Source organism: Microcaecilia unicolor, chromosome 11 (genome assembly GCF_901765095.1).
Source record: "Microcaecilia unicolor chromosome 11, aMicUni1.1, whole genome shotgun sequence".
NCBI lineage: Eukaryota > Metazoa > Chordata > Amphibia > Gymnophiona > Siphonopidae > Microcaecilia > Microcaecilia unicolor.
In genome coordinates this window covers 67,397,555-67,417,122 of record NC_044041.1, presented here as the reverse complement: position 1 = coordinate 67,417,122, position 19,568 = coordinate 67,397,555, and the positions used below count along the sequence as shown (strand labels likewise).

General features: G+C 44.0%; 1 protein-coding gene across 2 annotated transcripts in view; it reads right to left on the bottom strand.

Moving 5' to 3' along the window:
• The window catches only part of LOC115480552 (CTD small phosphatase-like protein 2), a 51,412-nt gene extending 34,284 nt beyond the window's left edge, over positions 1-17,128 (bottom strand). The window contains exon 1 of one of the 2 annotated variants that reach the window (XM_030219310.1): positions 17,081-17,128. The gene's annotated coding sequence lies outside the window, so the exon portion shown is untranslated. Of the gene's footprint in view, positions 1-411; positions 453-17,080 lie in introns of those variants that run through there. The other variant, XM_030219311.1, reaches the window with a different exon arrangement.
• Between the last annotated feature and the right edge of the window lie 2,440 nt (positions 17,129-19,568).

Genomic DNA, 19,568 nt, shown 5'->3' with positions numbered 1-19,568 from the left:
TAGTGCAGTGGACTTTGATCCCGGGGAACTGGGGTCTATTCCCACTGCAGCTCCTTATGACTCTGGGCAAGTTACTTAACCCTCCATTGCCCCAGGTACAAATAAGTACCTGTATATACTATGTAAACTACTTTGAATGTAGTTGCAAAAACCACAGAAAGATGGTATATCAATTCCCTTACCCTACATTATTGCCCTAGCAGACTCCTCAGATCCTTAAACCACCACCGCTTAGTTTTTGTCCAATCCTAAAGCTGCACAGTTTGAGTCCACCAGACACACTGTGACTGGCTTTTATTTTTTTGGCCCCCTCCTCCATCTGGAACAACTTCCCTTTGGAACTCTGTATTAACCAGCCCTTTTAAGAGTTTCAAAGCTGATCTAAAAACCTGGCTATTTAATCAGGCTTACCATATCCCATCTTGAATGTCCTCTCAAGATGTTTAACACCGGTCCACTGGAACCTCTTGATTTGTACCTTTGATGATTGTTTTTCTCTCCTTTCTTATCTGTGCTTTTGCTGTCCTGTTTATAAATTGACATTCCTTTCTTACTTTGTGTTTACAGTTCTGCTCTGCTTGTCAGTTGAGTGGTATAGCGAATTTTCAAAAAACTATAACCCCCCACTCTTACCAAATATAGCTTTAGACCATCCAGGGAATGGTACTGGATGCTTACTGAATTGAATGGGATGGGGAGGGGCAATACCCCTCTTTACCCCAAAAATTGCCACTAAAGAACCATAAGATTAAAGAATGCATAAGACTAAAGACTTCAGGGGATAAACCTCTTTTTGCAGTTCTGGTGGGTAATAGTGGGAGGATAATAATCTTAGTTGTTGCCACAGCAGGGTATCACATTTTCTTCAAGGACAGGCAAGATACTATATTCTCACGTATGGGTGAGAAATGCTCCCTACCTCCTTTATAAAGCGTTGGGAAGCATTGCAATGCGCATACATGCACTTTTCCACTTGCCACATTTGTATAGGACATAGCCAGTTGCCATTTTTCCATGGCACACTTCAGTCACACTGTTCTAATACTCCCCCTCTGCTAATGTCAAAATTATATTAAATGATAAAGTTAATTGGTTTTGTACCCATAGCATGTATAAGACCTATTGCTGCCATGTTGGGCCTGGGGCTCCCTTTTGTCCTCCAGTAACACTTTAGGTGGCTTTTTGGGGCATTTAAATGTTCTTTATTTTCCATCAGCCTTATCTGGTCTGGTTAGGCCTGGGCATCAGGCCAGGGATAATTTATTATTGAGTTGTTTGGTTTTGCTGTGGCTATTTTCCCAACTTGTCCCAGAAAAAAAAAGTTCCCAGTAGATTTAAAATGTGTAAGAGGACCATATCCAAACCAGATACTCACACAGCTGGAGGCAGGGTTGGCCTCAAACTTAAGGAATACCACTTATATCTAACTTGCAGGTGCTGGAATCTGAACCAAAATCTCCTGCAAAGGAAAGGTTTAATTCTGACCTATAAATCCCCACACTTCTCAACTAGCTGGTTTCTCTAGGTGAGCTACCTGATAATCTCTTTAAAATTTTACTGCTTATTGCTTAATAATTTTAATTTAGCACTGTGAAACCTCTCTTTCTCTCTCTCTCTCTCTTTCTTTCTTCCTGTTCCTGCCAAACTCTGATAGAGAGGAACTGCTATAATTATTGGGAATATTTAGACTTAGTGATAAGGAAAGTTAGCAATATCAGTTTTTAAAAGTTAAATCAAGTGAAAATTCTTGCTCAAACTGGACCATTTGGGTCCATTCAACTAGAGCATTCCCTTGATAACAGCATTCAGCTGACACTTTGGGACTTATAATCCCACCCTCCCACCCCACAAGCCACCCACCCCAGGGTTTGCCACTCATTTATAGACAAACCAGTCCTCATTAACTTTCCCCAATCATACACAGCCAGTCTTGCAGGCTACTACTCCAACATAGTACACCTGTTCATACCCATTTCAACCAATCAGGATGACTTTTATTCTCTGCAATAATTGTGATGCTTTAGTTTCAAGGCCAATCATCTGGAGACTTAAAGCTTGTCCTATCTGTCTTCAGCTATCTACTTTAAAACAAGAGCTCTGTAAAGTAATGCAAGAATTAGATGCAATTAAAGCAACTTATAGGACTGTGCAGAATCATAACTTCTCACCACTGCCTCAAAGAATAAAACCACATAACAGATGGTTCACAGTAGGCTCGGGCAGACTTCATCATGTGACACAGAAGCATCCGCCCGCACAAGTGTTGCCACTACAAAATTCTTTTGCTCCACTACAGCACTCTGATGTTCCTGAAAATAAAACTAAAGTGGAAAAAGAAGAAAAAGCAAGGAAGAGGGAACAAAAATATGAGAAGGTACCCAAAGAGAAAACACCCTCACAAATCACTAAAACCAAAACACATACTAGGAAATGTACATGGAAAGCGATGACCACAAATGCTCACAGTCTAAGCAAGAAAATTCCTGACCTTCAAGCCCTGATTTTGGAGTCTAACTTGGACATAGTTGCAGTCACAGAGACATGGCTCAATGGTTCCCATGAATGGGATGTAAACATACCAGGCTATAATCTTTTTAGGAAGGATAGAGAGGGACGTATAGGTGGAGGAGTAGCTCTGTATGTCAGAAATGATATCGCAGCGACTGAAATGACAGGGAACTGGGGAAAGGAAGAAGCGATATGGATCACCTTAAAAAGAGAGGATAGAACCTTGGTCCACGTGGGTGTTGTCTATAGACCCCCGACACAATTGGAAGAACTAGATAAAGATCTGATTGCTGATATTCAAAAGTTGGGGAAGAAAAGAGAGGTGCTGTTGTTGGGAGATTTTAATCTGCCGGATGTAGATTGGAAGGTTCCGTCTGCAAAATCAGAAAGAAGTAGAGAGATTGTGGATGCTTTCCAAAGTGCTCTGCTCAGACAAATGGTGAACGAACCCACGAGGGAGGGAGCCACGTTGGATCTGGTGCTCACGAATGGGGATAGTGTGTCAAATGTCCGAGTGGCTGCACACCTGGGAAACAGTGACCATCAAACAGTTTGTTTTGATGTAACGGCTCATGTGGATGGCGGCCACTCTAAACTCAAAGTCCTCGATTTCAAGCGAGCTGACTTTAACAAAATGGGAGAATACCTGAGGAAGGAGCTGATGGGCTGGGAGGACATACGAGAAGTGGAAGGACAGTGGTCCACGCTAAAAGAAGTCATAAACAGGGCCACAGACCTTTATGTAAGGAGAGTAAATAAAAGCAAGAGAAAAAGGAAACCAATATGGTTCTCAAAGCAAGTGGCTGAGAAAATAAAGATTAAAGAGTTAGCGTTCCAGAAATATAGAAAATCTCAAGAGGAGGAACACGGGGAGGAATACCGGATGAAACTGAAAGAAGCCAAGAGAGAGGTACGTCTGGCGAAGGCGCAAGCGGAAGAACAAATGGCTAGAAATGTAAGGAGGGGAGACAAAAACTTCTTCAGGTATATTAGTGAAAGGAGAAAGACTATAAAGGGAATTGTGAGACTAAAAGAAACATCAAAACACTATGTAGAAAATGATGAAGAAAAAGCCAATTTGCTAAATAGATACTTTTGTTCTGTTTTCACTGATGAAAACCCTGGGGAAGGACCGAGAGGGACTGGCAAAAGTACACCTGAGAAGGAGGTGGATAGAGCGCCATTCACGGAAGAGAGTGTGTATCAACAACTTGGAAAGCTGAAGGTGGACAAAGCCATGGGGCCGGACGGGATCCACCCCAGAGTACTGAGGGAGCTCAGAGAGGTTCTGGCGGGTCCTCTTAAAGACTTGTTTAATAGATCCTTGGAGACGGGAGAGGTTCCGAGGGATTGGAGAACGGCGGAGGTGGTCCCTCTTCACAAAAGTGGGGATAGGGAAGAAGCTGGAAACTACAGGCCGGTAAGCCTCACTTCGGTTATTGGAAAAGTAATGGAAGCCATGCTGAAGGAAAGGATAGTGAATTTCCTGGAAACCAATAAGTTGCAGGATCCGAGACAACATGGTTTCACCAAAGGGAAATCGTGCCAAACGAATCTCATTGAATTCTTTGACTGGGTGACGGGAGAATTAAATCAAGGACGTGCTATGGACGTCATCTACTTAGATTTCAGCAAGGCTTTTGACACGGTTCCCCACAGGAGGCTCTTAAATAAACTAGACGGCCTGAAGATAGGACCCGAAGTGGTGAACTGGATTAGGAACTGGTTGACGGACAGACGCCAGAGGGTGGTAGTAAATGGAGTTCGCTCGGAGGAAGGAAAGGTGAGTAGTGGAGTGCCTCAGGGATCGGTGCTGGGGCCCATTCTGTTCAATATATTTGTGAGTGACATTGCCGAGGGGTTACAAGGTAAGGTTTGCCTTTTTGCGGATGACACCAAGATTTCCAACAGAGTGGACACCCGGAGGGTGTGGAAAACATGAAAAAAGATCTGAAGAAGCTAGAAGAATGGTCTAAGGTTTGGCAATTAAAATTCAATGCGAAGAAATGTAAAGTGATGCACTTGGGGAGGAGAAATCCAAGGGAGACGTATGTGTTAGGCGGGGAGAGTCTGATAGGCACGGAAGGGGAGAGGGATCTTGGGGTGATAGTATCTGAGGACCTGAAGGCGACGAAACAGTGCGACAAGGCGGTGGCAGTAGCTAGAAGATTGCTAGGCTGTATAGAGAGAGGAGTGACCAGCAGAAGAAAGGAGGTTTTAATGCCCCTGTATAAGACGTTGGTGAGGCCCCACCTGGAGTATTGTGTTCAGTTTTGGAGGCCGTATCTTGCGAAGGATGTTAAAAAAATGGAAGCGGTGCAAAGAAAAGCTACGAGGATGGTATGGGATTTACGTTCCAAGACGTATAAAGAAAGGCTTGCTGACCTGAACATGTACACCCTGGAGGAAAGGAGGAACAGGGGTGATATGATACAGACGTTCAAATATTTGAAAGGTATTAATCCGCAAACGCACCTTTTCCGGAGATGGGAAGGCGGTAGAACGAGAGGACATGAAATGAGATTGAAGGGGGGCAGACTCAGGAAAGATGTCAGGAAGTATTTTTTCACGGAGAGGGTGGTGGACGCTTGGAATGCCCTCCCGCGGGAGGTGGTGGAGATGAAAACGGTAACGGAGTTCAAACATGCGTGGGATATGCATAGAGGAATCCTGTGCAGAGGGAATATATCCTCAGAAGCTTAGCTGAAATTGGGTGGCGGAGCAGTTGAGGGAAGAGGGGGTGGTGGTTGGGAGGCGAGGATAGGGGTGGGCAGACTTATATGGTCTGTACCAGAGCCGGTGATGGGAGGCGGGACTGGTGGCTGGGAGGCGGGAAATACTGCTGGGCAGACTTATATGGTCTGTGCCCTGAAAAGGACAGGTACAAATTCAAGGTAAGGTATACACATATGAGTTTGTCATGGGCAGACTGGATGGACCATGCAGGTCTTTATCTGCCGTCATCTACTATGTTACTATGTTACTATGTTACAATTGGTGCCTGGAATGCCTGGGACCCAATCATGAGTGGAGCAGTAGTTTAATGGTTAGTGTAGTGGGCTGAGAACTGGGTTTGATTCCCAGTGTGGCTCCCTGGGACCTTGGACAAGTCATTTAACTCGCCAGTGCCCCAGATACAAAAACACTTAGCTTGTGAGCTCACTAGGGGCAGAGAAAGTTACTTGTATATAATAAGTAAACTACTTTGTATGTACCATAGTATATCAAATGCATGACCCATGCCATACCCATGATTCCTCTACTTGTCTTCTCTGTTCACAGATGTCCAAGAGGAAAATCTGTGATACAGAGAAGCAGTGCAATTTGAAAAAGTTCCTCCAAATTGCCCTTCAAAAGTATCAAATCTAAAAGTTCCTCCAAATTGTCCATCAAAAGTATCAAAATTAAGTTTTCAGCACCAGGCATTGCTTTCCAAGGAACTCTCTTCCCTCTTACAGCCAATAAGGTCAAGCCTGTTACAGCATGGGAAAAAGAGAAGAGATTTTATTCCAAGTACTTCCTGATCACAAAAAAATGTCAAGGGGATTTCATCCCATCCTAGACTTCAGTGCCCTGAACAAATATTTGACTAAGTAAAAGTTCAGGATGCTTTCCCTCATTCCTGTTCTTCAAAAAGGGGATTGGTTATGCTGACTGGGCTTGGATGTGTCTGTATGTGAGTATAAGCATCCTTCAAGTCACAAGAGGTATCTGAAATTCATAACAGGGATACATCAGTTCCCGTATCACGTACTGCCATTTGGCCTCATGTCAGCACCAGGAATATTCAGCAGGGGGTCCTTTTTACTAAGCCGCGTAAAAAAGTGGCCTGCGGTAGTGTAGGCGCAGGTTCTGGGCGTGCGCAGAATTATTTTTCAGCGCACCTACAAAAAATGCCTTTTTTTACATTTTTGCCAAAAATTGGCACACATCCATTTTGGGTCTGAGGCCTTACCACCAGCCATAGACATAGCGGTAAAGAATTTGTGCGGTAATGACCTGCGTGCATCCAAAAATAAAAAATATTTTGCAGACTTGCGCCAAAAATGAAATTACCACAAGAGGCACACGGTAGGCGAGCGGGAAGTTCATTTTGGCATGGGTAGAGCCTTAAGCGGCTTAGTAAAAGGGGCCCCAAGTGCCTAGCAGTTGTTGTAAAATCTCTTCGCAAAGTGAGGGTGCATGTGTTTCCATATTTGGATGACTGGCTGGTCAAGAGTACATCAGGGAAGGTGCAAAATAATCAATGTGCATGACCACTTGTGTGTTGAGCTGCTAGGGATGATAATAAGCTACCTCAAGCTGCACCTAGAAATTGGAATTAATTGGAGCACCGCTAGATATGACTCTGGCATTTGCATTTCTCCTGCAACAGCAGATGGTAATTTTAATTTGTGGTAGTAGAAATACATGAGTTAGCAGATGTCAGCTGGGTAGATGTTGAGGAAATTAGGCAATGTGGCCTCCACAATTCATATAAGACATATAACAAAGATCAAGACATATGAAATTCCCCACATGCACCTAGAACTGACTTATAATCAGTGCACTTTTTCTAGTGAAAAAGGTGCCGGTACTCAAATGCTAGGCCACCCTTCAGGGATGGGGGTAATCACTGAGGGACCCTCCCCACAATAGCCAGGCCCCCTACAACCAGTCACAGAACCTATGACAAGGCAAAATTGGTGTGTAGAGCCTGAGCTCTTTCATTAAAACTTGGGGTCCATGGGTCAATTTTAGCAGCCAATGGAAAAGGTGCCGGTACTCAGTACCCCCAAGTACCCCCTCAAAAAAAGCCCTGCTTATAATGTTTATCTTGTTATATCGCTGCTATGCTTTATCATTATCATGTAACCCAAAATCCTTCTGTAATACCAAATGTTTAAACTGTCCTATCTCCACTATTCATGATGTATTTATTGTAAGCCACTTTGAGCCTGCAAAGAGGTGGGAAAATGTGGGATACAAATGCAACAAATAATATCACTCCCATATCACACCTCAATTTAAGGCAAGATCAATGGACCCTAGTTTCTTAGTGGAAACAAGCCACAGGGAACCTTCAGAATATCAAACCCATTACCACTCCTTTCAGGGACTCCCTATGCTAGTTTAATTCAATCTACCAAGGGGGGAGATTTTAACTCAGTCTATGACCCATTACTGGATAGTACTGGAGCCTCTAGAGTAGGGCCAGTGAACTTGACAAAGGGAGTCCCACGGCTGTGCTCTATGTTAGATCTAGTCGACGCATGGCGCCTGTACCATCCGGGAGAGAGGGACTATACCCACTTATCTAGGGCACATGATACACTATCCCGAATTGACTATATCCTGGTTTCGGCAAATAGGATTCCTTGGTTACAACAGGCAGAGATAGGGCCAACACAGGTCTCAGACCACGCTTTTGTGTGGATCACAATTGGGTGTGGTGGGGATAGAACCCAGAGGCCTAGGTGGCGATTTCCCACAGAACTGTTCTACGACCCACAATTTGCCTCCTATATACAATCCCAGTGGAAAGAATACTCAGAGTTTAATGAGAATAGTTATCATTTAGACCCGATACTATTTTGGGAAGCGGCCAAGGCCGTGCTGAGAGGAGCCATAATTTCATATCATTCCTATAAGAAAAGATCTAGAGAGGCAGAGATAGTCAGGATGGGGAAGGTAGTGGGGCAGGCACGCCAGAGATTTGGAACTAACCCAACGCCCTTAAATAAATCAAGACTATTAGAAGCTCAGTCATCTTTGAACCAGTTAATACATGCCAAAGCTAAAAAATCAAATTTTTATTATCGTTATCAGTTATACAAACATGCAAATAAGCAAGGGAAATTGATGACACGACTGTTACAGCAAGTGGGTGGCTCCAGATATGTGTCACAAATCAGAGATACACAGGGGGGTACTCAGCATACTCTGGAGGGAGTGAATGAAGTATTCCGGCAGTTTTATGAGGCTTTATATTCCCCTCCAGAGGATCAGGGGCTCCAAGCCGAGTGTCATTTAGCAGGACAATCACTTCCCCAGATCACAGAGATACAACAAAGTAGCCTTAATAAATTAATAACAGAGGACGAGGTGAGCTGGGGTATACGTGCCAGCCCATTGCATAAGTCTCCAGGAGTGGATGGACTCTCCTCTGAGTTTTATAAGCTCCTTAGCTTGGATATTGTACCTTGCCTGACAGAGGTTTTCAATAAATGTATAGAGATGGGGGTTCTACCAGAGTCTTTAAGGAAGGCACAAATCATAGTCTTGTTAAAACCAGGCCGCGACCCACTCTTAGCCAGTTCATATAGACCTATCTCTTTGCTTCCTTTTGAAACAAAATTACTGGCAAAGATTCTGGCAAACAGACTGGCACGGATCCTGCCGGAGATAGTGGAGGAGTCTCAGGTGGGCTTTGTACGAGAAAGATCAGTAGCTCGAAATATGAGACAGATTTTAGGAGCGTTGGAAAGCCTACATGAATCATCAACCCCGGCCTTAATAATTAGTTTTGATGCCGAAAAGGCATTTGATCGGGTTAATTGGGACTTCATGTTTGCCTCCCTGAGGGCATTTGGGATGGAAGGGTTTTTCCTACATGCCATAGAAACGCTGTACCAAGGACCTGTTGCGGAGGTATGGGTAAACGGGCAGGCTTCGGAAACATTCAGGATTGCCAGGGGTACCCGACAGGGATGTCCCCTCTCGCCCCTTCTTTTTGTGTTGGTGCTTGATCCTCTTATAAGAGAAATCCAGAATATGAGGGAGGTGAGAGGGGTACAGATACAGCAAACTTCCTTTAAGATCTCGGCCTTTGCTGATGACCTCTTGACTATAATACAGGACCCCCAGGTGTCCTTACCGTCCCTACTGGACATTTTTGCTGAATTTGGGGATTACTCTGGTTTTCGTCTCAATCTAGACAAATCTGAGGTTATGACACTTCACATGAGAGAGGCACAGTGGGAAAGTCTATGTTGTCCACTTAAAAGAGTGGGGGATGCGTTTAAATATCTAGGGATCCAGCTCACCAAGGACCCCAAGCTGCTATATAGTGCTAATGTAGAATACTTGCTAGAAGACACCAAGAGAACACTGGGAAGATGGGCAGGACTACCGATATCGTTGGTGGGCCGCATCTCCTTGTTTAATATGGTGCTTTTCCCTAAATGGCTATACTTTTTACAGACAATCCCATTGTATCTCAAACACCAGGAAGTGAGATCTTTACAAAAACTGCTTTCAAAATTTTTGTGGGCTGGGAAAAGACCCCAGATACGATTTTCACAACTGGTGAGGCCTTGGAGAAACGGGGGGATGGGAATGCCGGACATTAAACGCTACAACGTAGCATGTTTATTGCGCCACTTGGGGGACTGGTATCTGCAGAGGGAGGATTATACCCCATTGGAGATAGAAAAAGCAAGGTGTAGCCCCTTAAACCTGATGTATGTCTTACATGGGGCATTGAAGGACCTACCTACAAGGTTGCGGACTAGTGTATTGGTATGGCCCTTAAAAGCCATATGGAAGGACCTGGCTAGGCTGTGGTCCTTTGATCCTAGATGTAGTAGATTACTACCCCTCCTAGGGAATGAGGCGTTCCGCCCAGGGGATGAAAATCCTATAGTGAGATCCTGGGGAGAAGGGGATAATGTACTTATACACTATTGGTTGGAGCCCAGTGGTAATCTTAAAACAATGGCCGAATTAAACCTAGACGTAGCAGATTGGGGGGTATGTTTTGCATACGAACAGCTTAGACATTATATAGCTTCACTCCCCCGAGCTGCACTTGGTGTTGATCTGACCACTAAGATGGGGGACTTATTTGAGATGATATCAGAGGATCCTATCTCGATATCCATATTACATAAAAGGCTGTTACTGGCTAGGCCACAGGGAGATCTCACACGAGTGGCAGCAAAGTGGACAGCAGACACACAAAGAGGGATCACCCCGGGAGATTTGTTGAAGGGTTGGAGAGGAGTCCTGAAATGGACGCAAAACGCAAACCTTCGAGAATGCCAGGTCAGAGTGATATACAGGGCATATACCTCTCAGTCTCGACTGTGTCAGATGGGATATATAGAATCAGCCCAATGTAGACGCTGTGGTGCGCCGGACAATAACTTCTACCATGCTTTCTGGAAGTGCTCAGCTATAACAGCTTTCTGGACCAGGATAGTTAAATATTTAGAAAGGATAGGAGGGAAAACGGTTAATCAGCAGCCTACGAGTATTCTGTTGGGTTGCCACGCTCCAGTGGAGGGGGGTACGAGATACCAGAATATAATGGCCCATAAGGCTTTTTTGGTGGGCATGAAGTGCATACTTGTTAACTGGACACAAGAACTGAACCCCTCCTTTTGGCAATGGAGGAATCGCTTACATGACTTACTTATGATGGAGCTCCAGGACTCTCTGCTTAACCTTCGGACACAAAGCAATTTTTTCCTTACCTGGGAAGGATATATTAACACCTTGTCCCACAGGGCGAGGAGTCATATTATTAATAAACTTGGAGCATTGTCCAAGCTTCCCTCGGCAACTACTGGAAACTAAATGGGAATAGAGTCCTTTTCCTACCACCTTTTAGGAATTGGAAAGACAGTAGAGCAGACCAAGGCGGGGGGGGGGGGGGGGGGGGGGGAGGTAGGGTTTAGGAGGGGGGGTAGTAGGGGGGGGGAAGTCTATTTGGAGTTATATTAGCCCTTCCCCAGTATGATATGGACATCTTGCGGGGAGGGGTAGGAGGGCCATCAGACCACAGGCCCCCTGGCTCTCTTGCGGAGGGGAGTAAATTCACACATTATGGTTTGATCTTAATTCAAGGCTTTGTGAATGTACAGCTGACACCTGAAGGTGGTTATATTTTGGGGGTCAAAGCATTTGAACATATGGTGTCAATTGGTAGAAGGGAAAGATGGGGGGAAAGGGTTGTTGGGAAATTGCTGTTAATAGATCTTGTTGATTAAATGTTAGTTAATAGTACAAAGGGGGGGGGGGGGGATAAAGTTAAAAGATTAATGGAGATGAGTAATATCGTACAATTTCCGTACTTGGTGTGTGTTGATTGATTGTAGAGACATTTACATTATGTAAACACCATTTTTGTGCTTCATTAATAAAAACTGTTGAAACCTTAATTCAATCTACCAAGAGAAGTCCCCTTCTAAAGTCCTCAAATTCAGAAGATACTGACTACAGATGTATCTAAGCTGGAATAGGAAGCACATACAGATGGGTTCCATGCTCAGGTCTGTGGTCTGCTCCAATAAAGTTCATCAGATAAACTTCTTGGAACACGCTAAAGGCTTTCAGAAACTGGTTGGCACTCAGAAAATCAGGTTGCAATATATTAATCAAGCAGGGAGGGCCAGGTTTGTACCTCTTGTGATGGGAAGAGTCAGAACGTGGAACTGGGTTATTTCACAAGGGATGCCTCAGAGCCACATATGTGGTAGGGAAAGACAACCGTCTGGCAGACAAGCTGAGCTGATTTTGCAACATAAAAAAGCAATCTGAAATTGCAGTTGCATTATAGTCAGCATATAACTGGAATGAAGGTTTAAGTACATTTATTAGAATCACAAAGAGGTGTATTGTCAAAGCACATAGACTTACAAAGTTACACAGAGGGCATTTTTGATATGATGTCCAAGTCAGACTTTGAACATTTTGCACCATCCCAAATCTGAATAGTAAATGTAACCATTTTTGGGGGGGGGGAAAAAGTTGTGTTTTTCAAAAATACCATTTGTAACAAGGTTTTGTGCTCTGTATGTTTATCTTTTCAGGTCATAACAAAAAATGCACACGTGAAAAACGTAGAAAATTAAGCCACTGAGATGTAGGAAGGGCCAGCATTTTTAGTAAACTGGGTCCCCAGACATCCCAGGAGAGCATTGGGCCACCCATAGGGATCACTGCTGTAGACTTCATATAAATGTTCCCAGGTACACATCTCACCATTGCTCCCTTATCTTGTCTGCTGAGCCCTCCAAAACTCACTACCCCCACCTGTACACCACTATAATAGCTCTTATGGGTGAAGGGGGCATCCATACGTGGGTACAATGGGTTTCTGGTGAGTTTTGCTCAGAGTTTCCACCACAAGTGTAACAGGTAGGGGGATGTATGGGCCTGGGTCCACCTGTCTACAGTGCACTGCACCCACTACGGATCGGTATGCTGTTCTAATGGACGTGACTGTGATATCCGAGGCTGTCATAAAGACTGGAGAGTACTGTTTTTATTCACATTTTGGGGGTGGAAGGGGGTCCATCCCTGAATCCCTCCAGTGGTCATTTAGGGTACTTTTTCAATGTCTTATTCGTTAGAAAAACAGGTCTAGACTAAAATGTTCAAGTGTTTGCCCTAGATGTTGTGGTTTTGTTCTATTATGAATATAAAACATCCAAGTGTTAGGCATACCCTAAGCCCACCTTCAAAATGCCCTGACCTGCTCCCTTGTGATTTGGACACACTGCAAACAAAATGCATAGACAGACATCTGCAAAACAGGTTTCAAAAATATCAATTTGGATGTTATGAGAAGAAATCAGTCCAAATGGTGCTTTGACACTTTATTGGATGTTTTTCTCTTTCGAAAATGAGCCTCATGGTGTCTGCAGGAAATAGAGCATGTGAACTAGATCACACAAAAATACCTCTGGGAGTTTTCTTTATGACCAATGAAATAAAAATTCAGCCTAATCCGCTGAGGTATTTCAGTATTTATTTATTTAGATTTTTCTCTCATTTTTCAGTAGTAGCTCAAGGTGAGTTACATTCAGGTACTCTGGATATTTCTCTAAATCTGTGCAAAGACTTCTGAGGTCTTTTTTTCTTCCATCCAGCTATATGTTGACTATAAAGCAACTATAATTTCAGATTGTTTTTTTGTGTATTGACTATTTCAGCTCAATTTGCTGAGGTATTACATTGAAAATCTCTGCAAAGGTTTCTGAGGTCTTTTTCTCCCATCCAGCTGTATGTTGACTTTAGAGTAACTATAATTTCAGATTGAAAAATAGTCAGTCCTCAAAAAACAATATGCCTGCCTTCTGGTTTTCAGTAGCTGTTGATTCTGCAACAGCACAAGTGGTTGCTGAATGAGGGCATAGCCTAGAAGATATTTGGGGAGTGAGGCACCCCCTCTAATGATCTTTTTGCCACTCATCGCAACAGGAAAGTCCTTCAGTTCTGCTCCAGTCTGGGATCACAGGGCAATCTAACCTTGGATACCTTCCTTCTCCATTGGGAAGAGGTTATTCTGAATGCATTTCCGCTGATCCCTCTTACAGTGAAAACTCAAACAGGATTGAGGAACCATGATTGTGATCACACCTTACTTGCCAAGACAGATATGGTTTATTCTCCTACTGGAGCTTTCCTCCAGGGATCCACAGAGACTGGATTGTTTTCTAACTCTAAGAACTCAGGATCAGAGATTCCTGCTACCTTCCAACCTTCGGTCCCTTGCCCTTATGGCAAGGATTTAGAGAGAGTAGTAGTGGACTCCTTCAACTTACATGATAGTGTCACTCAAGTCCTCATGGCTTCCCAAAGAGATTCCACTAGAAGGTCTTGTGGGTTTACGTGGAAGAAGTTTGCCATCTGGTGTGAAGCCAAGGCCACAGCCCCCTTTGCCTGCTCTACACAAAAAATGCTTGAATACCGTCTACATTGTTCAGAGTCAAATCTTAAGACCAACTCTATTACAGCTCACCTTTGCGCAATTGGAACTTATCATCACCAACAGGAAGGTTAATCCACCTCTAAAATCACCCAGGTCCCATCAGGAGCAGGAGAGATAGAAAGACCCTGGTGCCGGGTTCCCCTGGGGAACTCTGTTTCCCCCACCCCCCCCCCCCCCCCCCTCAGTGGCCCCTGCATGGGACCTCAATGTCATTTTAACCCAGCTGCTGAAAGTTTCCTTTGAGCCACTGGATACCTGCCAACCTAAAGAACTTGACCTGGCAGGTTCTGTTTGTAGTGGTGGTGATGGTCACTTCAGCATGTAGGGTTAGTGAGCTCCAGGGCCTAGTTGTGGATCCACTTTTCACAAAAAATTTAAACAAATGCACACATCCTTCCTAAGGTGGTAGTGGAGCCCTATCTTAACCAGTCCTGCCAACATTCTGTTCTAAACCTCATGACCACAAAGTTAAAAGTCTGTTATAAAAAGTAGACCGATACACATATATAAAAACAAAGAAATAATTTATTCAAACCAAGATAAAAGCAGTACTGCTTTTATCTTGGTTTGAATAAATTATTTCTTTGTTTTTATATATGTGTATCGGTCTACTTTTTATAACAGACTTTTATGTAGCAAGTAGACTGTTGCCTTTTGTGTTTTTCTTTTTATCACAAAGTTAAAAGTGCACTGCAAGATGGTCTTCTATTTGGAGTGGACTAAAGCCCATAGAAATTCCACCCCGCCATTTGTTTTTGTTTTAACCAAAACAGGATGAGAACAGCCATTAGTAATCACACTCTTTTCAAATTGGCAAGCAAACTGACTCAAGAGGATCATGTCACAGCTCACATCAGAGCTATGGCAATGGCAGTCAGTAGCACACTTGAGGTCAGCTTGCATAGAAGAGATTTGCAGAGCTGGATTGTGGACTGTAGTAGAGTTGAATGGGGACAGAAACCTAACCCATCCCTGCTGGAATCTTACCAGTCTCCAAGAACTTAATGGTACCTAAAAAAAATAAAAAATCTGATTGGCTCTCTCTCTGCGCTCAAGCTGCAGCACTGCAGGCAAGAAAGGAACGGAAGTTGGAACTTGAAACACTCAGGAGCGCTGATGATTGTGCCTGTGTCAGAGCTGAAGGAAGACTTTCCGCATCTGCGCTGTTAAAGCAAGGAGGAGGAGGTGGTACTCAAAAGAACTTGGTAAGTGAGAGGCTGGCACAAGTGCAGTTTACATATCCACAGGAACCCTACAGAACTGCTTCCATCGCTGTGGGAACCCCACAGCCCTGGAGGGGATTCTCTCAAACCACATTCCCTTGCAGGTCTTTACACTGCAGCCCACACACTCACGTTACTGTTTGGAACATGACTCCAAATATGAGTCAGTTTGGCTACACAGTCTTTCAAAATGGATTTGGGGCTTAGAATCCAATGCTACTCCCTTGTCGTTATTTTCTGTTGCCTTCCCACAGATCTTAGCTCATGCCTGCTGCAGGCCACTCTATTACCCTTTTTTGTTTGAAGACAACCTGTAGCTCAGGAGTCCTTCCTGTCAGAATATAGTATCCTGCTTGTCCTCAGAGAAAACAGGGCATTCTCTACATCTTAATGATTTTGTATGTTACATTGTACACCACCGCCTAGAATGGGTAGATTGTGTGATATAGAAATTTATGAAATAAATAACCTTTGATTAAGAACATCTAATCTAGAGCAGTATTTCCCTAGTTGGTTCCGGAGTACCCCATGCCAGGTTTTCAGGATATCCACAATGAATATGCGTGAACTTGATTTGCATACACTGCCTCCACTATATACAAATCTTTCATGCATCCTGAAAACCTGACTGGCAAGGGGGTACTCCAGGACCGGACTTGGGAAACACTAGTCTAGAGGACTGGGTTGAGACTCACGGTAGCAAGGGTTCAAATCTCATTACATCCACCAACACCACTCTGTGACCTTGAGTAAATTACTTTGTTATTGTTTTCTTAATCTTCACTCCCACTTTCTGGAGGGCTGCCAATAAGTCAGGTTTACAGGATATCCCTATAGAATATGTATGAAGGAGATTTACATGCCTACTCTCATGCATATTCAGTAGCTATATCCTGAAACCCTGACCAGTTGGCAGTACTGGGAGTGAAGACAGAGGTTCTATTTGTTTATTACATAAACTGATCGTGTATGTATATTGTAAATCACATTGAATGAGTTGCAGGAAGGCAGTCAATTTATTTTCATTTTTGAACAATCTCCAGTTGCCCACTTACAAGTGCCTGCTTTAATGAGCTTTTACTAACATCCTTATCCTCACTGAGCAGTGCTGAATCCATTCAGTGGCCCTCTAAAAATAAGTATTATAATTACCCTCCTAGTTTGACCTGATATAGTGCCTACTGAAACAGGTTCCTCAGTCAGTGAGGGTGGACTACCCTAATGATTGAAACAAAAGAACAAGATTTTCTGGTGGTGTGGCCAGGGATACATCTCTAAATGCACTCCACCCCCAACACCTGCTCCTGTGCCCTCTCTCTCTTTCCCAAGTCAGCAAACTTCCCTTCTGATTTTTCATTCCTCACCTTTCTAAAGCTAAGCTCAAGGAAAATTATATAGAGATACAAGAGGTATTCCCTTCCCAAGGAGGCTTACAAGCTAAGGGGCCTATTTACACATCTTGATTAATGAGAAAAAAGCTAGTACATTGTTCCCTAAGCTGTATACATGAGGCAATGGAGGGTAAATGCATTGTCCAAGGACACAAGAAGCATCAGGATTTGAACACTGGCTTTCCTGCTTCTCAGCACACTGCTCTAACCACCTTACTATTGGGTCTCTCAATCACTCCCTCCTCTGCCATTACCCTTACCTCTTGTTCTGTTATCAGGATCCCAGTGTTCCACCATTTCCAGACTTTCATTCATTTCTTTGCTGGCAGAGGCTGGGGAGCCCCAATGTTCCTGGGAGTCTTCATTTTTCACTGGTGGGGCTTGGGGGATCCAGCTGGCCATTGGTACTTCAATCTGTGGCCAAGAAGAAAGCCCGTGTGCAAGAGACAATGAGATCCTCCTTCAGTCATAGGAGTTTCACACACAATTTGTGTGAGGGCATCTCTGCTGTCCACCCCCCCCCCCCCCCCCCTAGTTCCAGGCTGCAGATTTTGGGCCAGTCCTGGATTTCTAACCACCCCAGCCTGGTGCATTATGGAACTTGCAGCACTGATTTCAATGGGCAGGACCAGGCACTACCAAATCCCACACTGCTTTGGAATGGAAGTTCAAAACCAGGACTGGGTCAAAATCTTGAGCCTGGAACTGGGTAACTTGGTATCTCTGCCTCCAACCTGCTGTAGTAAATCCTGGAGGTTCTCACTTCCTTTTTCTACTACCATGGGTGCACAGGGGCCTTGAGCACCCCCACTATTGAGCAAACTCCCTCACTATCTCCAGGATATAGTCATTCACACACAGGTGACTAAATTGAATGATGGTGCTGTTTGGGTCTGCTCACCCAGAAAAGCCTAAAAAGATCTCTGACCATGCATGAGCGTTCCCACTCGTGAATGAGTGGCTCCTCCCCCTTCATCTCCTACTAGTGAATGAGTGGTTCCTACCACTTAATCTAGCATAACTGAAAACTAATTCAGCCAAAAGGAGAGTAGAAGAGAGGTGTGACTTGAGGCTGACTGTTCCTGTTTAATACTTTAAAATTTCTGTATATTTATCTTTTCTGGATTTTGTGATGGGAAAGCGGAGGGGAAAAGTTACTGAGCACCCGCTCGACAAAGACTATGATGACTCAATTTGCTGTCTCACAGCCATGAGGGAGTATTGCTGGAGGCTTTCTTTCTGAGCAGGGAGGAGGTCTCCCCATCCTTGAGGAAACAGTATCTCAGTGCACCTGCTCGCACTCAACCCCACCCGGCAGCTATGAGCTCACCAGGATCGAGCGGAACTTCTGTCCAAGACCTTGTGCATTTGCTGAAATTGATCCCAGATGGAAATCCTTGACAGCGGGCATGTAATTTAGGAAAGGGGGTGCGAGGATTTCATTGATCAGTTAAAAGGGTGCAGGAACCAAAGATTACAAACCTTTGCTCCAGATATACTCAGTCAGTCTGAGTTTCAGGACATCAAAGAATTTACATACAATGAAGGCAGCACATGCAAAGATCATGCATATTCGTTACAGCTATCCTGAAAACTTGACTGACTGGGGTAAGAACCACCGATAACATGTAATGAACCTTAGAGGCACAGCTTCCCACCCTTCTCTGGGTTTTCTAATCTATGCAAGTTTATCTCATGCAGATACAGTGTTGACACTGAAAGCCAGGGGCAATGGAATGAGTGGCCCACCAATATTTTGCCCAACACACCATCATCAATTAGCCTGGGGGCGGAGCAAGAGTGAGTTACTTGGCCCCATAAAAAAAAAAAAAAAAAAAAAGTGTTCTGCTGCCCCTGCTGAAAACTCGACCAGCTGTGGAGTCCCCAGAACATGCTAGGGAAGACCTGCTTCACATGGTGGTCTTTTTTTTGTATTTTAGTCTTAATCCTACAATTTACCAGGAGTGATCTATTCAAAATAAAGAGTACGGTAGCCAGATACATTTTCCCTTTACACACTCAGAAATTAGTTTCTGCCCACACCTGCAGCTGTTACTTTCATTCTCCTTCACACCAGCAGTTTCCTTCCTAATCTTTTGGTTTCACTGCTGTGAGTAAAGCAACAAGTTTGCTGTTTCATTTATAGCAGTCTTGTCCAACCTATGGCCCTTGGGCAAAAAAACCCAGTTCGCCAACTTAATTTTTCTGGCCCACAGAAGCTCAGTGGAACCAGATTTCTCCAATGAGATCCCTGCCATGACTCCTCTAACTGCAAGCTTGAGCCGCACAGCACTGGAAGTTTGGGTTGGCCTCGCAGTATCAAGTCTCGTGGGACCTTCCAGTGCGGTGGCTCAAGCTCACAGTTAGAGTCACAGCAGGGAAGCAGAGATCTTGCCGGAAGACTCTGCAGCTGAAGCACTCTTCATATTTTTTTCAGCTTATTCTTCCTCTGCTACTTTATGTTCAACTAATATAAAAATGAACCAAAAACGGGTGAAGGCAAGGGGGCACATGTGAGAGAATAGGTTACAGAAGGGGGGCACATATGTGACTCTCAGAAAGAGAGCATGATTGCGCACATGCATGCATGTTTTGGCCCTCTGAACGTTAAAGAGTATAAAATGTGGTCCCTGAGAGAAAAAGAATGGACAACCCTGATTTATAGTGTGAATGAAGTGTTATGCAAATAGAAACGATCTCCAACACACACTTTTTTACTCTTGTGTAATTTTACATTTTTTGTTTTGC